This window comes from Myiozetetes cayanensis, unplaced genomic scaffold (assembly GCF_022539395.1).
Source record: "Myiozetetes cayanensis isolate MyiCay16 unplaced genomic scaffold, myiCay2020 scf17, whole genome shotgun sequence".
Lineage (NCBI taxonomy): Eukaryota > Metazoa > Chordata > Aves > Passeriformes > Tyrannidae > Myiozetetes > Myiozetetes cayanensis.
In genome coordinates this window covers 11,856,480-11,877,453 of record NW_026087378.1, presented here as the reverse complement: position 1 = coordinate 11,877,453, position 20,974 = coordinate 11,856,480, and the positions used below count along the sequence as shown (strand labels likewise).

Genomic DNA, 20,974 nt, shown 5'->3' with positions numbered 1-20,974 from the left:
ACCTGGGACTTGAATTCCTGAGCAGAACGGAGCAGTTTGTTTGAACCTCTGCCCTCCCGAGAATGAGGCAGGGAGAACTGAGGGAGAGAGAAGTAGAGAACAGAAGTGCCACCTAAGGCTTGCTCAGGATGGGCCTTGAAAAGTGTCCTGTGGCTCCCATGGGACAGGGGAGGTGTCAGAGTGAGCGAGGAGGTGGAAACATGAGCAGAAGTCAACTGGGGGAGGATGGAAAAATGAAGTAAGTTGGAGAGAACAGAGAACGTGGGAGCTGATGAAGAGATTAAAGAGCAGGGAAAGGAAAAATGAGGAAGAGGGAGAGAAGGCAGACACCTGCACTATATTTGGAGCCTGAAGTTAGTCAGGCCTAGATCTATACTTAGGTACTAAATAAATGTTTCAAAGAGATCCTGAGCACTCTTTGCCTTCACCAGAGATGCAGAGTCCTCAGCACTTTGGAAAAGGAGGCCAGGCAGACTCCGAGCACATAGCCCAGTTTCAAGCTTCCTGTTTTTCAGTTCTCTGGGTTTTTCAGGCTGCATTCTAGGCTTCATCTCTATTTTGAGGTTTACAATCAGCTTTAAATGTTCCTTCTGTTGAGCAAAGTTGTTTTGTTTTTGAATTGATGCAGAGGGATGACAGATTTTGCCCTGAGAGCTTTAAAGCGTTTCAAGCTGCCTCTAAAATCCCCCCTGGAAGCTGCTCCTCAGCTAAAGGCAGTATTATAGGACATGGACTGGGAAAAGGGCAGGATGTGGACTGGGAAAAGGACAGTTCATGCTCCCTCACAGGTCTGCAAATGCATCATCCAGAGCAAGGGACCCTTCCGGGACCTGACTATTTGGTTCTGTTTGATTTTACCTCACGCAAGGGAGGACGAGAAAGAGATGAGGGATGGGAAGAGTATCAGAGCCAACCTCTACTGCCCTGAGCAGCTGCAGAACTTCTCCCAGGACTCCAGCTCTCCCTCCTGAGCACAGCCTCTGCCTGCTGGAAGAGCAAGATCTGCACCCTGTGGCCTGCTGAGCCAGCACCAACCTCCCCCATCGGAAGGGCCACGGGCTGGCAGTGCCTGTTGCTGCACCTCAGCCTGGCAGGGCTCGGGCACACACAGCCAGCAGACACATCTTAGTTTTTAACATATTTCTCTGCCCTTTCCTCTATTCTGTCTCATCTGCTTTTCTGCCTCTTTACCACCCCATACAACTTTAAAAGCTGGCCCAAAATTTTGAGTTTGCCTTTCTCCCTCCCGTTATGGGCAGCTGTGCTGTGACCCAGACAGCTCAGCTTCAGCTACAGGTACAGCATGTTGTGGGCACTCCTGTAAAACCCTCTCTCTGCCTGGCACAACCCATCTACTCCCCCAGCTCAGGCTGCTGCACTTTGCCAACTCAGAGCCGCCCTGGATGAGAAGGGCAGTGTCCTGGGAGCCAGGCAGGGTGTGAAGCCCTGGGAGAGGCTGGGAGCTGGGTCCCAGCACCGTGGGAGATCAGGCTTTGCAAGCAAAACTTGGGTGACTTCATCCTTCAAAGGAGGGAGCGTTCCCTGGAGCCAGCAGTTTGATCACTGCATCTTATCTCCTCCTGGGAGGCTCACATGGGCTGCTCTGGGATCTGCAATCACCACAAACGAACCAAAACGCCAAAACCAACTCCTGCCTCGGCTGGAAAATAAAATACACGCTGGCTTTTAGTTTAAAGACCAGAGCATCTGAATGTCATCCCAGCCAGGATGGAAGCTGAAGTATCTAGTTTTAATGAATGTGCAGATGTGCCTGTTAATAAGGTTCTGAGAACAAATAATTGCTGCTTTTTGTACACAGCTTAGACTCTGTGTAGTAAATGGGAAGCGCTGCCAAATCCCATTTGTTACTTCTAACACGCTCTGTGTTATTGCTTGTTTCTATGGCAATAATCCCAAGAAGGATTTCATGTCCACACAGATCAAGAAATAAATCTCATGGACATACAGCTGTCTAGATGAGGAAAAGAGAAAGTTGAAACAGCTGTGAACTTACAGGACACATCCTGGCTTCAGCATAAAACAGAACTCACGAGTAATGATTTATTCGGTGCAATCCCTCACTGTCAGTGCCATTTTCATTATCAAATGGAAACACATCTAAACAGGATATTGCCTCAACTTTTGCATCTTATTACAACAGAAATCTTACCGAAATACATAGTAATGCTTCTTTTAAAAAAAGTTACAGTTTTTATTAAACTGAAATAAAACAGCTGTACAACTGTCACTGGGACATCCATCCTGGATGTTGTCAAGAAATAAAATTTGACTTTTTATTAGGAATTTCCCGGTCTAATCTTAAGTTTTCAGGCAAGGCCTGTGTTGTATCTGATTGCCACCTTACCTGCCACCAAAGAAGACATGAGGATTTTAACTACCTGCCTTTTTGTTCTCTGTTAACTGATACTATTATGTTCACAGCAGGATGAGGCCAACTGTACAAAGACTCTCTTGCACTACTAAGCTTGAAAATAACTAACATTATTATTTGGCAGACAGGAACGCAGGACAGGGACTTCTCTGCTCACAACACCTAATGCCCTTTTTCTGTTTGTGCATTTCCAAAGTTTTCTTTTCAAGGGTACTAAATAGAAACAAGATCTTTCTTTGAAAGAGCCCAAATATACAGCTGCTCACAATAGGCAGAGGATAAGGCTCTGCTGTCAATCACTCCCAGAATACAGAAACAAGGGCAGCACTGAGAGGAAAACAAACAAGCAAACAACCTCAAGGAGATTTGTCTTATTGTACTGACGGTGGTTTGGATGATGGAAAAGGCAGGTGGTGTAGACAGAGGCAAACCCTTCCCAATAGAGCACAGTGCCAGGATGAGAGGCAGCAGCCCCAGGCTGCAGCAGGGAAATTCCAGCTGAAGAGAAAATCATCCCCTGAGCACCATATCAAATTGGAAGAGGGACCTGGAAAGGATGTTCAATTTCCAACCTGGGAGATTTTCAAAAACTCAGCTAAACAAGGCCCCGAGCAAACTTCAAGCCCTGATTCAAGTGTGAGCTTGGACTAACGACCATGAGAGGTCCCTCCTGATTAACCTCTCTGTGATCCCAATACACACCTTTCTCAAACTATTTAGTACTGTCCCATTTCCAAGCTTTCTCATATAAACCATGGCAAGTAAAAATGGAGTCCAGATTATCAGATATTCATAAAGAAGTCCACCCTGGGCACTTTTCCTGGAAACAACAGCTCAGATGTGGTAAAAATGTCTCAAAACCTCACTTGAGAACCACTTGAAGTTAACCTGAAGTCAATGAGATTTAAGCATGCAAACATTCAGCAGATAAGTGTTTCCATGAACTTTAGTCCAATTCAACACACAGAGTGTTGCTGCTCCTCTCATTTCAGAAACAAATCAGATGCCAATTTCAATTGATAACTCGTGCTCTGGAGGAAGTGCTGCGGGTGGGAGGGTAATGAAGGGCAAACTTCCACACCCCAGCATGCAAAATGACTGATGATACAGGTGGCAATCAAAAACCCATCTCTGAGCAGGTGGTACTGAGCAAGGTGGCACAGGAGAGGTCCCTCCTCACTTGGTGGGGCACTTTGCAGTAAGATGTCCTCATGACTCCCTAATCCCAAAATCGAGGAGGACAATGGTGTCACACCAGATCACAGCGGGCTCCCAAGTCTTGGGGTTGTGTGTTCAGCCAAGGATTGGGAAATGCAACAGCTCAAGCAACAGCTTGTTCAACTGTGGCTTTTCTGGATGATAAAATCTGGTTTTCTGGAAGTGAGCCCAGTGCCACCCCAGAGGAAATGCACTTCTGGGATGTTATGTTAGAAACTGGAACAGGGAACCTTCTCCTGTATTTATTTCTACCTCTGCTCTTTTTTTTTTTTTTTGCTATTCTTCTGTTTATTTGCTTCTTGGCTTTTATTGGCTGTTACAAAGTGCTCTTTTTTTGCACTCCTTCAATATATTTCATATGTTCATAGGATTGAAAAGTAGTAATTGAAAAGTAATGGTAATATACTGCTTTTAAATCTTTCTCCACTGGCCAGCACAGCTCAGCATTCCAACCCAGTGATGAAAAGAGGCAATCCATCGACACCTCTCACTACAAATTATACTGCTTACACAAAAATATTTAAGGACTTGATTCACTGAGCTAAAGCATGGAACCAAAGGATCACCACCCAGGTAGCTGTACCTATCTATATCTGCAAGTACCTTAAAAACTCCAGAAAACTAGTGCCCAAACCTGCAAAACAGAGCAGGGCACGGCTTAAAGGGCTGCCTAACCATGCACATAATGCAGGCCCACTGATCTGTGGCAAGAGAGGTTTGAGGTGCTAGAGGATGGCTGCAGGCTGCCAGCTCTGCCTGCCTGGGGCCAGGCAGGTGACCTGCAGCAGAGCCACGAGGGTAAACACCCACCAGCCTTCCCCAGCCCCACCACCTGCTGCTACACAAGTGTCCCCATGGCAAGTACAGTTAATGCTTACGTGGACACGAAACGCTCAGGAAACATTTAATGTGGTTTTCAAGCGGCTTTGATGTGATAAGTGTTTTATCCTTTATCAAAAACTTAATCACGCTGTTTACTTTTGATCCTCATTTCATCTCTGCCTTCCATCTGCTCTGCCTCTCTCAAGGGGAAACAAGAGCTGGTGCCATGTGACGAATGGAGCGGGGCTGCAGACTTATCTTCCCACCCACTTAACTTTCGGATTAACCAAATAAATAAAAGCCTTCCCACTTCAGGGATGAAAGGCACAAGCTTCTGACAATCTCCCAGCAAAATTACAGGAGTTAAAGAGGATGGGAAGAGAAGGTGTGGACACTGGAGTGTCCAGCTGTGCCATGGTGGGGGGGAAGTTGTTCCAGTGAGCTCCTCCTGACAAGAACTCAAAACGTTCAAGTCAGTGCTCAGGGAGCACAGGCAGGGCATAAACCAAGGGCATGGGAGACTCAGGGTCAAGCATTGCTTTGGCAAGGCACAGACTTCAACAAACACACCTAATCCAGAGTGAGTTGGACTCGTTCTTACTCCCATCCATGAACCAAAAGAGCAAACATCTCTCGTCCCATCTCAATCCTGCAAAAGTCTTTACTGGTCAAACATTCACAAAAGCCACAGTTCAAGGAAGTGAAGATGGTTCCCAATAAAACATTCTGGGAAAACATCTTGGAGAAATCTTGGCCAGCTTTAGTAGCCAGGTCTACTACCCAGCCACCACTACATGGGAACAAATTCTGCTCCAGGTTCTCAGCCAGGACAACATGAGACACACTGGGGTCTCATCTGCCTCAGTACCTGCTGTCACACAAGCCCTAAATACCAGTGAGCTCAGCAGAAGCTTCAGTAGCAGATGTTCATTTTTCTTTACATTACTTTCAGTAATTTTCCAGCTATTCATCTTTGCATACAAAAAAAAAAATAAATATTCAGAAGATAATGATAAGGAGTTAAAATTCATATTTTTCTCTGCTTCTTTTGTAGGGAGGGAAGCAGAGGAGAGAGGAAAAAAGAATTCTAGTGTTTCAGAATACAAAAGGAAAACTACTGCAAAGTAATTGCTTCCAGTTTTCAAGGCCATGGTTATAAACATTTTCTCAGCAAGAGTACCTGGCATTAACAAACTCAGTGTATGCTGATGTAATTAGGAAAATGGTAGCAGATGTAACTTTCTTTTCACCTTTTCAACAGGTCCTAAAACATTCAATTTACAGCCCACAAAGTTGTGAAATTGCTGAAAACTCAATCTGTCAATTCCAGTGCTGTTGGAAATGGTTAAATAAGCAACATAATGAAGTTTCTACATGAGTTAGAAACACAAAGGGATCACAAGGGACAAGAAGGGTGGGATGGGAGAAGTAGGGAAAAACACAACTGCAATATTCTCCAGTAACAATGATTCCATCTCAGTGTGGGCTCCTTCCCCATTCCTACTCATTCCTTGCAGCAGCCGAGGCACTTTACTGACATTCCCACGAATGAGACTGCAAGAGCAGCAAGTGAATTTAAGGCTTTGTGTATCTAATCAGAATTAGATGACAATTCTATTGCCTTTGATCCCACCTGGTTCTCACCTCTTACTCATCCACCCTCCCAAATCACTTCCCTGAAGAGTTCACCTGTGTGGAGCCTTCTTTGGTGGAGGGGCAGGAAACCTCCTGACAAATCTCCACCAGCAATCACAAACAGCAGCCTCGGGAAAGGAAGGGGAGCAGAGCAGTGGAGAGGAGAGGACAGCCCTACCATGTGTTGTGGTGCACAGCACTCCAGAGCAGGGCAGGGATGTAGGACAGGAGCCTCAGGACACCTGGAAAACGCTACTTCTTTTTCTTCTGTAAAAATCAAACCCCACAGACATTACTGGGCTCTCAGATTTACTCCATGCTAGAACAAGAGCTGTTATTCTCTGAGATAAACCCACAGCTGCACTGAAAACTGCAGAGCCACGCATCCATCTGCCTGCTGAATGTATTCCATCATGTCAGTAAAATGATCATAGAGGTAAAATGATCTTGTACTAGAGGTTTATGAGAAATATCTTGCAGTCAAATACTACAGCGACAAAGCAACTAACCAATTACCTCAAAATCTGATGGACAAGCCTCAGAAAGAGGTCCAGTTATAGGTAAGGAGGCATTAAATCAATTACCAGCACAGTGCAAGCAAGAACAAGGTCACCTTGCTGGAGGAATATTTCTGTTTATGCTCATGTCAGAGTATTTTGCTCGATAGAGAAAAATGAAAACCCGATTACCATGAATTTGGTAGACTGGTCTGAAGTAGAACGTAAATCAGAAATGAGGAGATTTATGGCCAATTAAATTGAACTCCAATCAAAATCCCATTCAGGCAACAGTTCCCTGGGGGCTTCAATTTGTTAGTGCCACATTTTTTAAATAATTTTCTTTTTCATGTAACATCAGCAATAATAAAAGCCCTTCAATAACAAGCAGAGCCATGAACACGTTATTTATCTTAAAATGCCATCGCTGCCTGGAATCAGAAAGCATTGAAAGGATGCACTGTAACCACTCAGGAACAAGCTCCCCCCCAACACTGCAATGGTGTAGAGCTTTTTTTTTCCTTAGTCTCAGAGCAATTTCTCTTTTCATTAATCTGGTTCAAGTCTGAAATATTTCTCCTGAGTAAGAGGGAGCTGGCGCTGACCCCGCCATGAGACCCAAGGCAGCCTCTGATGTCTCAGACTCTTTCCCAACACTGGGTGTGCACGTGACACACACGGCCCGTGGCATATCTGTGCCTCATCATTAGCAGATTTTTAGCATTATTAGAAGGAGAACACCCATCAATGTATTCCAGATGCCCTTGACAATATTCAAATGTATGCCAAAGGCAGCAGTCTGGATTTCTCTCCCTTTAAGCTAGGAAATCTATTTTCTGCTCTAATGTGCCTCTCCCCCTCATGACTCCCTCTTCCTCTCAAGTTCCTGGTATCCTGGTAAAACCCTTAGACAATATAAAAACTGTTCTGGTGTATAGAGTTGGAGTGGATTTTTACAGAAAAAGTTATCTTTGCTTAGAAATTATACCTTATCCTTTTCCTTCTTTTCATTAAGGAAAGAAAGAGGATAAATAGAACATAAATGGAACAAGGAAAATGAGAGTGCTTAGGGTGGGAATGAGTTACTGCACCTTTTGTTAAACACAGAATTGTAAAATCTGCCCTGAGTGAAGTCAGAGCTCAACCAGGCATGGACAGAGAGGGAAATCCCGGAACAAAACCATGCAGGCAGCATTCCCAGAAACCACTGACATCAACAGGAGCCTTTTGGCTCAGTTCAGTCGTCGCTGACGGGCCACCACTGTGACTGCCTGGAAATCAGTCAATGCTTGGATTTTCTTCCTTCAGCCGTGGAAGTGGTGAGGAGAGGAAGTTATTTAAGGATAACTAACACTTGTCAACCTGCAGGGCTGCGTGGTTTTGTAGGGCAGTCTGGGCTGTGGCATCATCGAACTCACTCTTAAAAACAAGAAAGCTGCTGTGGGAATTTCATTTAATAACTAAACACCCGGGCACGACACCACGACCGCCTTCAGACCTCGGCAGACGCCTCCTCTCGGGAGCAGCCTCTTCCAGGCCAAACCTGGAGGAATCAGGGCAGCTTAAAAGCAGCATGGCAGAGTCTGGCCCCCGCAACACCAACAGCTTTGCATGAGCAAGGATGCCTCTCCCCAGCTAAATGAATGCTGTCTCCACCGCATGCTGTCAGAATTACAATGGAGAGCCCGTAAATAAAACAAAAATGCAGATCTCAGTCCTCCTCTCATGACATCTTGGTGAGAACAAGCCCTGACAGGAATAAAAAAAAAAACCCTCCCACACTAAGCAAAGCAATTCTGCTATTTATGCAGAAGGAAGAAGGAAAGCTGTATATCAAACAAATAATTACAAGAGCAGCTTTATCAGTCCCTGCTGATTACTCTGAGCTCGGTTTGATGATTCTGCCAGCGCTCCGCAGGTTGTTCAGAGAGGTGGATGTCACAACATTTTACTTGCAGTTCTTTCATTTATTAGCACCTACTGCTACCTGTCTCTTAGTCAAAAATCTTGGCATACATTTAGAAATTGGTCTCCTGGAGTCTGCCAGGGAGGTTCAAAAACCCATAAATAATATTTTTATATATACACACACATCCTCAGACAGACTCCACATGTGAATATGAATGCATAATGATGTATTTTGGGTGCTACATATGTATATGCAGTTACATAGAGGCACACACGTTTTTATGTAAGTGCACCCCTCCTCCTCAATATGTAAATACAGAAATTCAAGTTACTTGCTTGCCACTGCTCCAGTTTGGGCGGGACAACATTTCATTTGACTTCTTTTCTTTCCAAAATTTGCTACAATACTAAATGGAGGAGGGTCTAATTTTTATCTGGCAAACATCAACAGCTTCTGAAGAGCAGCATAAGCTCTGACTGTCACCCAAGTCAATTTATCACCACTGTTAATTATACGTCTTTGAGCAATGCTCAGTTACCAGATTAGGAGCAAATATCTCAGAGATATTTGTACCAATTGCCGTGGTCTGGAGGCACCCACGAGATTTATGTCCAACTGCACGACATCCTTCGTTGGGAGCATCTCAGCCAAGGGAACAGACAACCTAGCACCTGATTTATGGTGCTCACATCCCCTGTTCTCAACTCACCTCCCAGAGCTGTGCCCAGGACTGTGGACAGGGAAACCAAGAGGTCAGAGCTGAGCCCATCAGTGATGGACTGAGATAAGTCCCACCTCTCAGCCCTGGGCAGGAGAGGCACTGATGAAGACGCTCAGACACACAGGACTTCCCCCCCTGGCAGGGAGGATGGACAGAGCACAGGGGCTACACCAGCACAGCCAGCAGCTCCTGCTCAGCTCCAGATCCGGGTCATTCCACCCGGGCAGCCTCGGAGCGCTCCAGGCTGACGAGCAGGCTCCCGTGCTCTGTGGGTGACATATGGGCATGCCTCCCTAAAAGCACAGGAGCTCGTGAGCTTCTGGATTCCCCCTTCTGGAGCACCATCTGTGCCCGCTCCCAGTCCCACCACCCGCAGCCACGGTGTGACCGGGGGGCAGCAAAGCAGCAGCAGCAGCATCTGTGGCTGCCCCCAAATTTAACCACGCTCTATCGCTGGAATAGGCTCGGCCCATGCAAGCTCAACCTTCGTTCGGGCACACAAGGAGTCTGCTGCTGCTGCTGACGGATTTTTCTCTGGCTGCGTTAAGTGTTTTTAAAAAAAAAAATAAAAAGGAGAAGATGAAGAAGAAAGAAGAGACTCTGCTGACATTTAGGGTAACGCTGCAAGTCTGTAGCTGGAAATTAAATCCCTGTGCTTCAGAAAGAGGGAATTTGAGCTGCAGCCCAAGCGCCACTGCAGGTGAGGGTGCTGGGCCCACACAGATCCTGCTGGGGCTCCCACACCCCGGGGAAGCACCATGCTCAGCCCCGACCATCTCTTCCCCAGGGGCAACGGGCAGGGGAGAGTCACTGCTGAGCTGACTAATTGCTCATTAGCCGAAATTAACTCCGCAAGACAATTCTGTGATCACTGCTAGAAGTCTGTCATTAAAAAGGACTGCAGACATCAGTTCTGAGCTTCCTATCAAAGCAGCAGCGATGTGATGCCCTGGCTTCGGGATCAACCATCTGCTCTGAGAGAACCATGGGAACCGCCCGTGGTCCATCCAGCTCACCCGCCCGCCTCTCTCTCTGGCCACCATGGGGTGCATCCCTGAAAGGCAAGAGCACTGCAGAGGGCAGAAATACAGCAGTTTGCTCACTACAGCAGCCTCTTCCTGCTCCCGAGTTAAGAGACCAGTTCATACCCTGAAGCACAAGATTTAATATCCATCCAAAACCTGCTATTGTTAGCGATTCTCAGTGCCCATATAGCAATTATAACCTTCAGGAACCAGCAAGCAGAACCCTTCCCAGAGCTGTGGTTGGGAGCTCAGTGAAATACACGTGCGTTGGAAGAGCTGACTTTAAATATTAAGAGAACCATTTTTTTTTCTTGGCATCATTCCACTGATTTTTGTGGTATAAAACCCAGGGGTGAATATGGTCCAAGATATACACACAATGAGCTAAATTCTGAACTGCACTTGCTGACCTCATAACTCTTCAGCTGTTGAAATGTGGGTTACAAAGCCAATTTCCATAAAGGACGTGCTCCGTTAACAGTGGGAGACTGTGCTGACTCGAGCTGTGTGAGCACATTACTGAGACATTTCCCACATAATCTACATTCATTCCATACTTTTTGGAAGTGCTCCTCAAAAGATGGTGTCAAGGGTGCAAATCCTATAGATCAAAAAGATATGTGACCTGTCAGAGAGCACAGAAAGCAGAGCTTTTTTAACTCTGGTTATTCTGGTGCTTTGAGGAGCCCCAGACAACACACAGGATTTTTCTTCCCCTCCCAGCCTTCAAGGCTGCAGGGCAGCAGCTTGCCTGGGGTATGGGCAGCCCAGACTTGGGGGGACACACACACCCCTCTGCAGTGCTTGGAAAAGGACATGCTGCACAGGGACACAGTGAAAATCCCAACCTGCATCTAGAGATAGCACCCAACATAAAAAAACCCCTGTATTCATTCAGTCATTTTGCTTGAGCAACAGTGAGGTTTTCAAAGCAGCAGCTACCACTGTTATGAAATTGTAGTATTTTAATAATATAACAAACTACCTGATACAAAATTCGAGTGCACACCAGAGCTGTTACCCTGTGGCTAAATGTCTCACCCTGACTTAATCTTTTAAGGCTCCAGACCTGCACAGACAAGAGACAAACACACCAGGACTTTAAACTCCGCAGGGGAATTTCTGGTAAAACTATGCACCTACAGATATGCAAACACGTGGGATTTGCAAAAGGAAGAGCCTAATGTCACCTGTAATCTCTCAAGTCTGTAGATTTATATATGCAATTGAAGAAAACCCTTGACTTTCCACTCTGCATGGGAAATTGGATGAATCACATGCTCAAATTAGGACTGGCATCACCACATATCTGATGGTGAGATGGCTGTATTCTTGCCATCTTATTTCTGTTCAGTGGCCACAAACTCAACAAACCCTTGAAATCAGTTTGATAACTCCAAAAGTATGTTCCTGTGGATAAGGGGAGGCACCTTTGCTCCCCAGATACAACTCATGGTTCACAGCAACATTTACAGAAACAAGGTTAGAGATCCCATTTAAAAACTCTGTCCCCTGGTATTTGCAAATTTTCTAGGATTGCTAATACCAAAACCAGAAATGTGCAACTTTTCTTGAAGCGTTTATTCAGCTAAATAATTATTTCAGTTTGAATAATTCTAAAGAAGCTGAGCCAGCAGGCTGCTGCAAACAAAGAATATTGACAAGAACATTGGTTTATGCTCAATTTAAGGCAATAACTAGAAGAGACATACAGCCCTTTGTCAACTGGATATACACCAAGTAGGAATATGTGATAGCACAGAATGGCCACAAAGACTATTTTAGGACTAATTAGAATTTAAATGATCACAGAGATTAGGGGTCAATACAGCAGCATGTCCAAAACTTGCATGAGTGGGTTTCCAGTGCAATACACCCTCCATGGATTCAGTCTTTGGGAACAGGGCTCAGGCTGTACTCACACAAACAGCTCCTGTCATGGGAGTTTGCAGAAGGATGGACAAGCACAGGTGAAGACTTCATTGCTGATGATGATGGACACTGGGTATGGGAATCTGAACAAGAAACAATCTGAACTCTATAAAGAGAAAACCATGGAAGTGAGGAATGTAATAGTGTGAGCAGTGTTCAATGGAACCAAGAAGTGGGGCTGACTGTTGGTTTGTAAATAGTGCTAATTAGACCAGAAAACATAAGAGTGGCAGAGCCCCACAAAATGCTCCTTTAAAGTTTCCAGCAGCAAATCTGAGGAGCTGAAACACCTCATACAAACAGCAAAACCCCTTCTCTTGCCTCCACCAGGACACTGTGCTGTATGGTTATTCTGTTCCTTGGGATAACATTTTGAGATCCAGGACTGTCTCCTCGCATTTCAGATTTTCAAATTCCCATTTCAGCAGTCCCTGCTGCACTTTCAGACAGCACTGAAATCTCACAGACTGTACTTCTCTACCAAGAGAATCTATTTAGGAAGGAAGCAGGGAGGTAACCAGCTGGAAACCCATGGTGAAGGAAAGAGTACTTGTTACCTCCCCAAGGGAGACAGAGGAGAGTAAAAGTTAATGGCAGGATAATCAGGAACTCTTGAGGGATATCAGTTTATAGGCCAGGAGCATATATAAAACTGAGACTTGTTTGCATATCGAGAAACTCCAGGAGAAGGTGTGACAGCCAAATGCAGCTTATGAAAATATGGCTATCTGAAAAGCTGATAGCTTCCTCGCATGTGAAAACACAATCCTAACACTCAGCTTGGCAAGTGAAGGCTAAATAACGTCAATATGTCTGCTCTGGGCAGCCGCGCAGTGAAATCGCTTCTGATGACAGTGTTTTCAGCAGACACGCCTGGGACTCAAAGAAACAAGCTGGTTTTTTAGGGATTTCAAGGATCCCTGCTTAAAATATCCACAAAACCGAAATATTCAAGCTTTGAAATGACGCGGTGAAATCGGGTGCCTTTAAGTAGTTGGTAATGAAAACCCCCCAACAGCTCAGAAATTGCTCGAAAACATCACACCGTGCTACAAGAACAGGACAAAATGCAATTCAGTTTTAGAAAGAGCCCTCGGTATTTAATTCCTTCAAAGAGTTTTAACAGATTAAACTCCAGAGAAGCTGCAGTGTCCAAAAGCAGAGACGTTAATGGCTATTTACCTGCTCGGCAGTGCACGTCTGCAGTCGTGTCACCTCACCTGGAGAACTCCCAGCATCTCAGCAGGGCCAAGAGTCACTGACAGTGACCCTTTTGGGAAACAGGGGGAGTCCATCCATATCTGAACTTCCTCCATACTATAATAAGCATTCTGTTCAAGTACTGTCTTCTAAATAGAGGCATCTGTGAAGATCCCCCCTTCACACCAGTGGTTCCCATTCACTTCCATTCCACACGTTTAATAAAGCCCCCAGCTGGTCCCTGCAAGTGCCACCACACTTGGGCCAGATCTGTGCCCTGACCTTCCTGCCAAGGCCAGCACAAAGCTCTCCTTCCCTTCCTGCTCTGGGCTGGTTGGCAATGTCACCACAGCCTATTAAACACGATGAAAAGGAAGGAGCATGAAAAGTCCTTTCACTGACATAAGTGATCAAAAGCAGGATTTTATTATTAGAATCTGTTCTGTCAAAAAGGAGGATATTGGCCAAGATTATCTCAGTCTGTTTTGTGATCATTTCAGTGAAATCTTTTGCACTGGCCAAATCCGGAAATGTGTGGGAAATTAAGTGATTTAGCCCATTATGTCTCTTTTACCACACTAATGACCAATATTCTTTTTTGTCCAGGGCATTTTTCAGTGTGTGCCTGCCATTCAAAAATATACAATTGCTTTCTTGTTTACCATTTTTCTTAACACAGTGAGCATTCAGGTGGCTACCACAATTACCTGGGAAGAGGAAAGTTCCATCTTATACATGGCACAATTCCCCACCCTTTTTCAGGACTGTAATCCATTTTACCAACCCATTGGTTCTCCCTCGGTGAGAACTCAATTTCAAAATTCCCAAATCCTCTGCTTTGAAAGCTTTTCATGTTACACCAGCTCTTCGTTTTGCTCCACTGCCACCCCACACACCATGAGAAGCCAGAGTCAAGAGGTTATTCTGCAGCTCAGTCCATTGCTATTCAATGCTCATTTCTACAAAAGCCTCCAGGAGCTTCCAAGTTCCAAACGACCCTTCCACAAAGAAAGGGTTTGGTTCAGCACCATGTCTCCATCCTCTGTAGAATTTGAGATTTTTTTTTCCTCTCTCTCTCACAACTGCAAATCTTTGATAATTTTCACCTTCTCTAGGCAGTTCAACGACACTTTTGATTTGCAAGCTGAGTTCAGGCAGGAATTTTACTGGGTGAGTAGTTTCACTACCTGCACTTCGCTATCACATCAGCACTGGCTTTCTTCCAACCAGAAGACTTGGAAGAATCCTGAAGAGGTCTCTGTGTTCAGACCAAGCCTTCTGCTGAGCTGCGGGCACCATCTGTAGAGCTGCTCTATGAAAATGACATCATCGTGTGGCAAACGTGTTCTTCCTACAGTAAATTTGTTTGGCACGCTAAGTCAAAACCGAGCTTTTTCAAATTGTCAGCATCTTGAGCTCAGTCTTGCAGCTAAATACCACGTTGTGTTCCTTCTACTCCACGTCTCGCACTTCAGCAACAATACCATCTCGGCAATCAAACCTGAGCTGGCATTTTTTGGGATGACTCACAAGAGCTGACTGCAATATAATTGCTCTCCCAGACCTGGGCTGGCTCAAAATGGCAGAGAATGCATCACAGAGGTGTCTCTTAATTCCCCACCCTTTGTTCAGAAAATTAAACGCACACACGGAGGAGAGACGGATGCAGCAGTGGAGTGTGCATTTTGCCCTCATTTGTAACCAGTCCAACTCTTAACTAATGGGGCTTAATGTGGCTGTACATTCTGGTTTCAGACGGGTGTCTTTACTCACGCTGAGTTATGCACTTCACGAGTGGCAGCAGCAAAACCACGCGCTCACCGACCGAAGCACTGAGAAATAAGGCTGGAGTGAGACTCTGTAAGTTAAAGTGACATTTAGTAGCATAACAGCCACATAACCTCCAGATAGAGGCTCTTAACCCACAGCAGACTTATTTCTAATGCTGTGTTTGTCACAGGTGACATGCAGTTACGTGCTCCCCAGACAGCAGTGACACACAATAGAGAAACCTTCAGTCTCTCTGAAGGCAAAAATGTTTGTCCTTGTCACCCAGTGAAAGATGGCAACCCCAGCCCGGTGTGTGCTGTAATCACACCAGCACAGCGAGCCCAGGGGGAGGAAAATGAAAGCAGCCAAGAGGCAGTGCCTACCTTTTGAATCAATTTATCTCAGGGCATGCCTGTAGCCCTCCACTGCGAGACACCACTGCTGTGAACCGGCAACAACGCTCAAGTAGTCAACAAATATCGACCTCTAAAGCATCAGCCAGGCTTTGCTGTATGAACCTTGCATGTGACTCAGCGTGGGAATACATCTTCAAAAGTAAGAGTTTCAGACAGCATTCTCTTAAAAAGAAAACCAACAACCCAAACCAACTCCCAAACAAACAGTTTGTTGCAAATCACTCTTCCTCCTTTTTGTTTTTGTTTTTAATTGCAGCAGGAATGAGCTTTTCTGGGGTACTATTTTAAAAGTCTAGGCCTCGGAGAAGTTCTGCCAAATCCTAGCAAAATACAATGTAATTTAAAATTACAGTCTGACAAACTGCTGCTTTGAGAGAACAATCATCTTCTAAATGACTGAGCAGGCTGCCTCAATCACTGCTTTACATGAGCTAGAGAAGGGGCTGCAAGAGCATGTAGTGGTCACTGCTCTAACTCCATGCAGGCCATGGACTTCAACAACATCTGAGCATCACCCTGTCGATAATGAAAATCTCAAGGCATTGCTCTGCACCATCTTTGTTCAGCCTGAATTTGGTTACTGTGCAGAAACATCAGGATGGTACCACAGCAAGTCTGTTTGTGTCTTGTTACAGTGTCAGATTGACACCACAGAGCTCCATCAAATAACAGTAAATCGTGTCTCACAGATATGAATAAATTAATTTGTGTTATTTCAGTCTGAGCAGGACTGAGCACTAGAGAATACTACACAGAGACAGGGCAACCTGGGTATAGCAATGACCACCTGAAGGAGCCTGATGCTCCAGACAGCAACCTAGATTCAGGCTGCAAAAGCAGTGACAGATGATCTCTGGATCACCAGAGATGGGAGAATCATCTATTTTCATTTCCCCAAATCCTCTGCAGCTTTCAGACCTGTCAGCAATAAAGCACTGCCCAGCAGGAGCAAAGCAGTCCAGGATAATCCTGCAACATAGCTCTTCCTAATAAACTGGAGTGACGGGCAATGGCACCTCCACTGTCAAACCTCGCTCTGGAATCCCACTCAGCACCTCTGGGATCTCAACACGCAGGGAGGATTTGGGGAACTGTCAAAGGGCAGAGGAGACTCAGCACCAACAGCCCTTTCCTCTGCACAGCCACGCTGCAGGTGCCACGATGACACACAGGACAGGATGATAAAGGACAGGGAGCAGCTGGCTGAAACAAGACCGAGCTGCAGAGATGTGATGCTGCCCTGCAAAGTAAAGTGGTTTGGAGAGAGTTCCAGCTACAGTCCTGTCTTTTAGCCCAAAAGGAGCCCATGCCCTGCAGTTACCCATCCCGAGTCCCCACGGAGGGATGGTGTGTGACGTGCATCCCACGGCTGACAGCTGTGCTGGCAGGCAGTGAACAGCTTTGTGCTGCTGGATGTGAACCCACAACCTCCAGCTGGCTGCCCAGAGCCCATCAGACTTTGAACCTTTATCACTGTGTCCCTGTGGCCAAGGCCAGCACAAGCCACCTGCAGTGCCACCCCCGAGGTGAGCCAACATCAGCAGCACAACCCCAGGGCCACCCACACCCCAGCTGCTGCCTCCAAAGGAGCTGGGGGAGAGGGGGAAAGCGAGGCACATACGAGTTGTCTGGTGAACATCAGATCGTGGCACAAACCACAAGTTATCCAGGGTGGAATCCACCCCTGAATTTGCCCCATGGGGGAAAGATAAACTCACTTTTAAGAGTTCACAGGCTTGATAAAAGCCTCCAGCAGCTGGACACACTGCATCCCGCAGCAGGCGTGTGTCCCTGCCTTCCAGCTTTAGCAATCCACAGCTCTGCTTGCTGCTGGCTCTAACCTAGAGCATTAACTGTACAAGATTTATGTTTAAAGCATATTAGTAACACTTTTAAATGATGGAGGCATTTTAGCAAACAGTAAATTCTGCAGAAGCTCTTTTTGGCAGAGTTATCAATAATCCTATTAATGACAAGGTGCAATTTACAGCAAACTGGCAGTGGAAAGGAGATACAGGACTTATGTGAAACAAAAAGATAATGCAATATTATTCCATTGACTGTGCTTTCTCTTAATTGCCTTGTTATGTATGCTCAGGGCTCACAATCTATCAGGGATGAAGTTGTTTGTTCATAAAGCAGCACACAAGAGGTTTTTAATCCCAGATCCCTCTAGCTGCATTTCAGGATCATTTCAAAGTTGTCTTTAATTTTTCCGTTTTGTGTAAGTTTATCCTAATATTAGCAAGCACTCCCCTGAAAAGAAATTGCTGTGCTCAGTTGTGCTACTTGTGCTGGATTATTATGACTGTGCTTACTAAGGCTTTACTCAGTAAGACTGCACGAAGAGACAGGACTTGCAGAACAGATTGCAGTGCTCGTGTCACTCTTCCCTGTCCCCAGGTTTGCAGAAGGGTTGCTGGCCCTCAGGACTGAATCCAACTAATACTCACTTGTGCATGTCCAAGAGAGCCAAGCTCAGTGCATGTGTTATAACAGAGGCTTCGGGAATATCCTTTGCACAATTATGGAACAACTCTACCAAACTGAATGCACAATTCTCATGCCACAAGCAAACTTCACCTCTAAGAACAAACATATCTATCCCATTAATACATGAAAAAGAACACGCTGGAAACTGTAAAGACTGTAGAAAGACGCATTTGGGGCTTTAAATAATTTAAACTGTTTTCTTTTCAACATTATCTCATCTTCAGGTGTCCGTGTGGGAGGGCAGACAGATGGTTACTCAGCTGAGGAACTTGAGGCTGTTCTTTGTACAATGGCAACAACCATCAGTCTGGAAGGAACACGGGCTCCAGACCAGGCCAAAGTCCAAGTGTAGGAGAAGAGACTGTGGAAACATTTACAGAAACTGCTCTAGCAGATCTAGCTTTTGTGTGGTTTTGCTTCAGCTTCGATTCCCAAGACTCTCCCAGATGGATTTGGTCATTACGCCATGAACAGCTAAAAAGCCCAAGGTGAACATTTTTATACCATATATAGTGGTAAGAATGTCAGCTATGCTGGGAATGAAGATGATGATGAATGCACTTATTTTATTTCTAGTTTTAATTATCGGGTAAATTCCATTTACCACCTAGAATGTGAAATGTGTTTTATTACAATAATATGCTTCCGGCATGAAGCCAAGACAGAGCTTCCAAGCAAGGGGGAGGGGGCATTAAACTGTGCTGGCTGGTGTTGAAAGCACTTGACATTTCTCCATTTCATTTCCTAGGTGCCACATCATAAATAAGCTCAATAAACTGTTGCTTACAGCCCTGGCCAATTTGAAACCCTACCTGACAGATTTATTTCAAGTATACCCTGTCCTCCAAAGCTGCTGGGAAAGAACAACTTATCACTGTCAACCTGTTATTTCTAGATCCAACACTGTCTGTAGCATCAGCAAAGCCATTTCCAGTGCTTGTTTGCAGAGATGCTGAAAGTCACTGGAAGCTGATGGCTGCCTGCACTCATTGCTGAAGACACAGCAGACAAGCCAAGTGACATTTAGCTGTCCTACATCACACACACTGCCAAAAGAGAAACCACAAAAATGAAGAAATAGGTTTGGATTTTTTACAATTCATATTCCACACTTTAGGAGAACTAGAGAATTCTCTGAATTATTCCTTGCTAACCCTAACAGCATCGGACAACCCTTATCTATAGCTCTACTCACATCACAACTGAGTTGACCTGCACCAGAATAACTCAAGTTTCTCAGAACTTTCTCTTGCAGTTTGGCATTACCTGCCTTTGGCAAGTGCAGAGCAAAAACCCGCTGAGGGGGTTTCTCTAGGTGTGTGCTTGCTAAAATACACACGTGGCTGGTGTCCTCCATGCAGATGACCTCAGTGACAATCAGTGCAATTGTTCCATCCAGCCGATGTGAGATGGGAGCATCTGCAGCCCACACCTTTGGGCTCTCCGACTCAGAGGTGTTTCACACTCACACTGTTAACGCTACTCCGGCTGAAATTTCAGTCTGCAAATCCAACCTCACCCTGTTCGCCCCCTGACAGGGCCATTTGCCACCCACCACCCTCTGCAAGCCCAGAGCCCTTCAGCAGCATTTCCTTCTCACACACTCAGTGCAGCAGCCTGGCCTGTGATCCCAGCTGGAGCTGCTGGGCAGGAGGAGACACTCCAAGAGATTTCCACATTATCATGGCTCTCCACGAATGACTTCAAAGGAACACACAGATCCTATCTTCAGGAGATTAGCTGGAAGTGAACTGCCTGTGTAGGCAAGCTTGTTCCAGTCTTTTATCCTGTAACTTGCAGGATCTCCACACAGCACAGACAATCCAAGCCCACATTTGCCAAAGCCTCCTACACTGTGTCTGCAGGATGGTCATTTCCAGCTGCCAGGGCTATAAGGGAGGACAGGAAAACACTCACAACCTCTCCTATAGGACAGAGATGTTTATTCCAACCTACACAGCAACTGCCATTGTTTTGGTTAATAAGCATTCAAATCTTGTCCTGTTGCGAGATCCAGAATTACTTTTACTAGTTAGTTTACACAACATACATAATTACATTTCCATGAATACAAACCCCATTTCCTGTCGTGCCTCTACATTCAGAAAAACCAGCTCAGCAGTACATTAATGCCTGGCTGAAGGCTACCAAGTCCCTGGGAGCTTTGGGTCCATCCTTACAGGAAGGAGCTTTGCCTGCAGAGTCAGGAGCAGGAGCTGCACCTGCCATGGACAGTAAACAACACTGCTTTCCAATAGTACTGTGTGAGTTCCTGTGTGCAGCTGTGGAGCCCAGGGGAAGCTCCATATGCTGTTGGATGTCTAGTTAGTGCTGTCACAGGCTGCTTGGCTCTGCACAAGCTGCTGTGGATGGGGCTGGCACAGTCCCTGCTCCCGGCTCTGTAGGAACATGCGTGCTCTCCCACAAGGCAGACTTCCAGCAGCACTGCAGCAACTGCCAGGTAGGCAATGGAGTCACCCACACCAGTGTTTTTGGGTGCACCAGTGAATTTTCAGAAGTGTCTCAGTGTGTGACAGACTCCCTGCACTCCCAGACACCCCACCAGGATGCCAGCGACAGAGGAAAAGCCCACTCGCCGCACATCTCAGCCGCTGCAGAACTTATCAGAGAGGTCTCTGTGAAGGAAACATAAGCTGAGCTTCACTTCCACATCCTGCCAGCTGGAAAAGGAAGGATAGGGGGGAGAGAGAGAACAAAAGTCACATGGTTGTGGTTTTCTCCCAACAACTGGAGCTCGGTGCAGTGGCAGGCTCCAGGCTGGCGGCTGCCTGTCCCCCCACAGCTCCAGAGCCAAACCCCTTCGCCCCTGCCAGCCTGGGCACACTCAGGGCTCCTGGCAAGGCCTGCCTGAAGGGTGTTTCTGTTCCCTCACCTAAGCTGAAATGTGAACAAACCTCAAAGTTACAGGGTGGCAAAGATAAAC

General features: G+C 45.8%; 1 protein-coding gene across 1 annotated transcript in view; it reads right to left on the bottom strand.

Moving 5' to 3' along the window:
* RASGEF1C (RasGEF domain family member 1C) overlaps positions 1-20,974 on the bottom strand; it is a 66,602-nt gene that overhangs the window by 26,403 nt on the left and 19,225 nt on the right. The gene's annotated exons all lie outside the window — the stretch shown is intronic.